The following is a 6,323-nucleotide window of genomic DNA, read 5'->3' as shown; positions in this document are numbered from 1 at the left end:
TCCGATACCGCCGGACAGATCAGCGTACTCTTTTAACGGATTGCTTATGATTTTTTCCTCACTTTGGACCGTGTTTGCAACTTTAACAAGACCAGGATCCCCAGCGGTCTGGAAACCTATCAAGGGCTCAGTGTTGGTATGTCCCTTTGTAACATGAAGCGTGGCAGGGGCGATTCTGGTGTTCGACTCAACAAAGGCCTCAAATTCTCCCATGACCTTATGTGGTGCCGACGGGGTTTCGTTAGATTGGTATGCACGCAAAACACTCGATGACCTTCTCAATTTCACTTTATCGGCCAGCAACCTTTTGAACGTTATCTCGTCTATTACATTTACCGACCGTGGCCCCTGTATCCACCAACACTTGAAATTCATGATTATCCACTGTCACACTGCTCACTGGCCTGCGACCCAGATTGTGTTTGACCGCCCCAACTTTCTCGATACCGCAAAGGGATTTGGCATCGCTACTGTCCGAGTCCTTTTCGATTACTTTCAGCACTCCCTTGTCTTCTTTTCCTTTCATCCTACAACATTTGCGAAATGATTCATTTTGTTACACGTCAAGCATTTCTTCCCCAGGGCTTAACATTTCATCCTTCCTTCAGCGTGCGGAAAAGTTCCACCACAAGAAAAACACACCTTTCCAGCCGTCTTGCTTTGTGCCTGTTGTCCGAGCGTATATAACTTTTCCATGGCTTTGTCGGTCTATTTCAATCCTTTCCACTTGCTTATCCGACATTTCCTGCGCTCTTGCGAAATCCAGGGCCCCCGCTTGGGTATGAGGCTTGCTAAGCAGCCGTCGTCTGACCCGCCTCGATTTTCCTTTCTCTATTAACTGCAGCTGTATTTTAATATCACGCCAATCCGTCGGAAAAATCGCATGGACCCACTGCTTGTTTCAGGCGAGTAGCGAAATCATCGTATGACTCCTCCTTCACCTGAGTTAATTGCCGAAACTGGTATACATTGGAAAGGTGATGTTTTCTTGGTTCAAAATATTCCATGAGTTTCTCAGGGGCGGTTTCAAAGTCCTCTCCGATGTCCTCTAGGGCGTCAAATATACCCTGTTCTTTCGTCCGGCACAATGTAAAGAAAACGCTCTTTTCCTTACTTTATCCTTAATATTCATTGCCAACGCGTAAACTTTAAATTTTTCCACGTATTTTCGGAAGCGCGAACCCACCGAGGCTGGATCCATGTCCAGGTCAAAAGAGGAACTAGAGGAAATAGAGGATAGAGGAACTCCTCGTCGCCAATGTTAAGTCGCGAATGGGGTTCAATAAACGGGTACGTTATACGCCTTTCCTTCCGTTAATAGTCCTCCCACAAGTCCGTTCACCACTCTCACATGCAAATCAAGTCCCTTTTTGCCTCGAGTGTTAACCTCATTTCGCATCTTATTATCCTACATTAAATCGCTTGATACCGGACACTACACCCACCAAGACAAGCGCGTTTATACCTCAGCAACCCGTTTGCAAATAAATGGCCAGGTACAGTTCTTTAGATTTGCATACTCTCGTGTTTTCAATCTTATTCTTAGAAAAAAAGGTTCGAAGTGCAGGATTACTTCAAACAAGAAATGAGATTCAAGGAATATGTCTTTATTAAACAAGCTACCCTCAAGTACAAGTTGTCTGCCTATAGAGCCTACATGTATTTTGAGCTTTCTAGTAATTCTAACTAAGAAAGTTGGAAAAATTGGGACGGTGAGCCGCGAGGAAAGACATACAGAAAACCTGTTTCTCGGTTACTACAAAGTTGTATTACATGCAGCACCTGAAAAATTTTCAAATCACTCGAAAGGCATAAAAGACTTCTCCAATGATCTTAAAATGCGGTTTGTTTATTTGTTTGTCTTTTTTTTTTTGTTACTTATAAGTCTATATTTCGAGAATTTAAATCCAAACCGTATGCTGTGACAATGTCTTCTTTTCCCCTGAGGCACTATCTCAATAAAAACTAAGAAAGAATTTCCTTTCAACCATCTCAGCCATTAAAAATTATTTTTTTAGTCAAGATACCCACACTATATCACTTACTGCCAAGTCTTAAATGAATCATTCTTATAGATTTTGCTTCTATTTCATCCCGTACTTTGGGCGTGCACAGTTTTACAGTTTCATAACCAAAAGAAACAAAAACAAAACAAAAAACACACATATACACATCAAGATCCAATCAACGCACGTCTCTTGTCAGCCAGTTTTAATAGTAACTACAGCTGTAGTGACGAGTTTCAGCTTTTATTTGCAGTCTCGCCTGAATTTTGAATTTTGTGTACATGCACTTTGCATTCTGGAAACTTTTACTCCAAACATTTGATAAAATGTAGATAAGGCAAGGCTCAAATTTTAAATTTGAGTTTGGGAGCATTGTGCTACCATATCTAAAATTTTGGGCGCACTGCCGAAATTTTAGGCGCACAGCTGAAAGTTTTAGGAGCACAGCTTAGAATGTTGGGAGCATCTATTTCAAAGAAAGTAAAAAGCTTAACAACGCCACGTTAATATGTCATCCTCAGTTTGTTACTTTAATTTCATGATCAGTCCCGTGATTGATAAGACACAGCTAATTTGCTACGCGGTATCACCAATGTGATTTTTACTACTAATTTCTCTTTTTGACAGTACAGTTGTGACTAAAGAAAACTTGCAATTGAAAAAAAATTGAGAACAATGAGTGTGTCAAATGAGAATGAAAATTAATCTTTAATGAATGTGTTAAATGGGCAATGACTTACATGTAACTGGAATATGACTGAAGTGCATCTGTCACAAAAAAACCGACCACTAATGTACGGGGGGCATAAAATTCGAAATCCTTCATTCTCACGATTTTTTGTGGAATAATAGCATTACATGTACTGATTACACAGAACATAAAAGTTTGGCAAGCTGCTCTTAATAAGCCAAGAAATTGGGCAGCCTTTTTTCCGTAATCCGAGGCCTAAATTTTATCATCAAAAATATCAAAAATGGGGCACATTTCATTCTTTTTTTCTACATAGTTAAGAGAAGATGACATCCTTCCTTGGCAATATATGGAAATGGCGTCGTATATGCTCCCCGGCAATATCATTAAAATCACCTACCATATAAAGGTAAAAAATTCAGAGGTGATCAAAAGTGAATATCTATGTTAATTTTCAGATACCAACATTTTCCACTTTTTTAAAAATGGCACAACTGTATGTTCCAGTAATTCAGAGGTTTTATTTATATATGGGTTTAAAGTAGATGGCCTCAGCTTCCGAAAGCTACCCAGAACTTAATGGGCAATAGCATATTATGTGTCTCATGAGCTGCGTCTTCTACCTCTATTTTGTAAACTAAAGGAAAAAAGGTGTATTTTAATGTCTTAACAACTTGTCGTCCTTGAGAAGTTTTAAGAGATTTAAAACATCCTAAACGTTTGAGAATACGTTTCCTGTTACAATCACATTTTTTTTGTTGTTTCTATTACTTTTTTTTTGCAGATAATATAAAAAAATGAGTTTTTGGAATTTATTAGACGAGGGGAAGTGGGGTGGGGGAAAGGCAGAAAGTGTCTCTTTACCTCCAAAAGTACATATGCTATTGAGTAGCAACCTTTTGAAATGTTAAGTGCCCTGGACCTCTTAAGTTCATTGTAGCAACGTTTTAGCCGTGACGTCATATTACGTCACATGACGTCATCAACTTCAAAATCCGCCCTTTCGAAATTTTAGATTGTGACAAAATTTCCAACAACTGGCAAAAAAGGATTAAAAATTAAGAATAAGTCTTTAATAGTTGAGAAATGCAATTTTGTTGTTGCCATCGTACGTGTCTTAAATGATACTTAACTAGTTGAACTTAACTTTAAGCTGTTTAGACAGAATGTGGCCAAAATAGTCCAGTATCATGTTACATATTTCAGTGCCCTATCGGCTACTTCTTATTGCAAGTACAACTGCTTAACACATTTGTTAAAACATCTTTATACGGAGCTTTACGGCGCTTAAAGTGCTCCGTTTCAATGTCAAGTGAGTCACAGATGTCTTTCAGATCAGCAATGCTAAATTTCTTTGTTAATTTCCCGTCTGCAGCTAACTTGCACAGGTTGTAGGACTTGTAGGTGATGGGATGCTCCAACTGCAGATTGCCGAATACCACCTTCTTTCTAAGTGAAATGTCCTCTTCGTGTTCCTGCATTTGTTCTTCAGCCAAAAATTCTTCTACCTCCTCCGAACTGGCAGCTGCGTTTAAAGAACCGTGTTTCTTTTTTGTTGCTGCAAGACGAGAAAAGTATGCTACAATCTGTTGAGAACTGAGACAGTCACCTCCAACAAATAGACGATTACCCTTATCATCTCGATCTCTGTGCATTTCCCGAGCAACTTGAGTTGGCGATGCCTTATTTCCCGTTTCCTCGCCAATAAGAAATTTGTCATTTAGATACGCTTTAACAGCTGTAGAAAAACGTGTAGATTTGTGCTTTTTTAATGCCCATCCCATGGTGATATTGCTAACCCTCTTTCCACTGTGCTCAGACTCACTTGGATAATTAGCCCCGAAAAGTGGCTATGATAGTTCGTCATTTACCACATCAGCATAGCGACGCCTTATGTAGTCAAACTGAGACTCGCTGTGTAAGCGACGGACGTGATTTCCGACATCCAGGTGCCTCTGGAGCTCTGTTTCAGAATCAAAAGAGCAAGTGCACCCGTCATTAGGGCACTCAAATAATGCATCACTTTAAACGTTTTCAGTATCTGTAGGTGTGGCCTTTTCCTCTTCAGTGTGTTTGGAACTCCTTGCCATTGTTCCGCTGGAAAGGCATGCTTCCGGAAAGGCCTGTACTACCTTAACCTTTGGAATTTCAACTGACGGCATATTGTCTTGTACCACGCGTTTTCCTTTTCCAATGTCAAATGCTTTCCAAAAGCGTATGCCACCTTCTTCGTAACGAATGTTGTGAATCTGACTAATTCCTTTTATTCCTTTGTGTCAATTTGGCTGGATCTCTGTGGCATTTCTACAACGCTCACTCGGCATCCCTTTACTCCACCATTACTTTCCAGGGCCTTGTTTAGATCACATGCTGTCAGAATGTCGGTCTTCGTCTGCCACAAAGCGCCTTGCATGTTGCTTCATTGTTGCTGCCTTTCGATCGCATATGTCTTTGCCATGTTGAGCTTCGCTGAAGTCATAGCCAATGACTCTGATCCCAGTTTCATGACCAAGACTGGGGAGGCTAGTCAAAAGATATTCTCCGTGATTACATCCGGCATTTTCTGATCTAAAAAAAACTCCTGTTAGCTCTTGATACAGTTTTCTAAGTGTGGACAGTGTGTTCTGGGTAATTGAAGCCACTGCGATCTGGTCCTGATCGCAGCTGTCGAAGACATGGACAAAAACTTCTACTGATAAAGAGGATTCTGGCGTTTTTCTTATCGCTGCTGTGACGTGCCAGTTTATACCACGCTTTCCATAAAACTCGGCTTTTTTTTTTCCTGAAGTGCAGTGGCAAAAATTTCATCGCCCAATCGTCCACCAAAAGGGCTTCAGTAGGTTCTAACTTATCGAGGACTTCCTTCTTTCCCTCTTCTTGATTCACACTTCTCAAAATGTGAGCTTTCGATTGTTCTATCTTGTCTTTACTGTCATCCAGCAGGAAACGAAGATCACATATGTCGTCACTAGCCATGGGGCACCGCTCAGAAATCTTTCCTATTTCCTCCTCTAAAGAGAGAAATAGATCACGTAGTTCCTGGCATCTATCACACTCGATTAAGTGGCTATGAAAACAGCTCTGCATAAGTTGTTCTTCCTTGGGGTCACTTAGTGCAAAGAATCGACAATGGTCAAGAGACGCAGAGGAAATGTCACTCGTTGAATCGTTCACGACATGTGTGCTGTAGTCCTGCTTTAGGTAACGTTTGCAGGACAAGGCCATTGAACGCAGCCTGTCAGCCTTCTATCGGGCATCCCTCCGTCATAGAGCTTGCTGATAATTTCTTCTAAACTTTCGAATGCCTCTGATCCGTCCGCCGTGTAGTTGTCCAGACCTTGAAGAGATTTTCTTGTCGAAGCTGGGCAGACTTCAAGAATTCTGAACAAAGTTCTTGTACTGGCCGGTTTAAAACCACTTTCGTCACAAATCGTCAAGTACTGTGCGATGATTCGAGCTGGGATCAATTTTCGTATTGGCTTTGGAATCACTAGTTCCATCCACTTTCGAGTTTCATTTTGGAAGTACCGTATGCTGTGTCTTGTGAAATCATGTCGCTTGTTATGAACCTTAAAAAGTGGTCAACTTTGTCTTCTCTGAGAAAGAACCTGTGAACTGGAGCTGTA

Source organism: Porites lutea, chromosome 9, assembly GCF_958299795.1.
Source record: "Porites lutea chromosome 9, jaPorLute2.1, whole genome shotgun sequence".
Lineage (NCBI taxonomy): Eukaryota > Metazoa > Cnidaria > Anthozoa > Scleractinia > Poritidae > Porites > Porites lutea.
Note: the sequence above shows the minus strand (reverse complement) of the source record.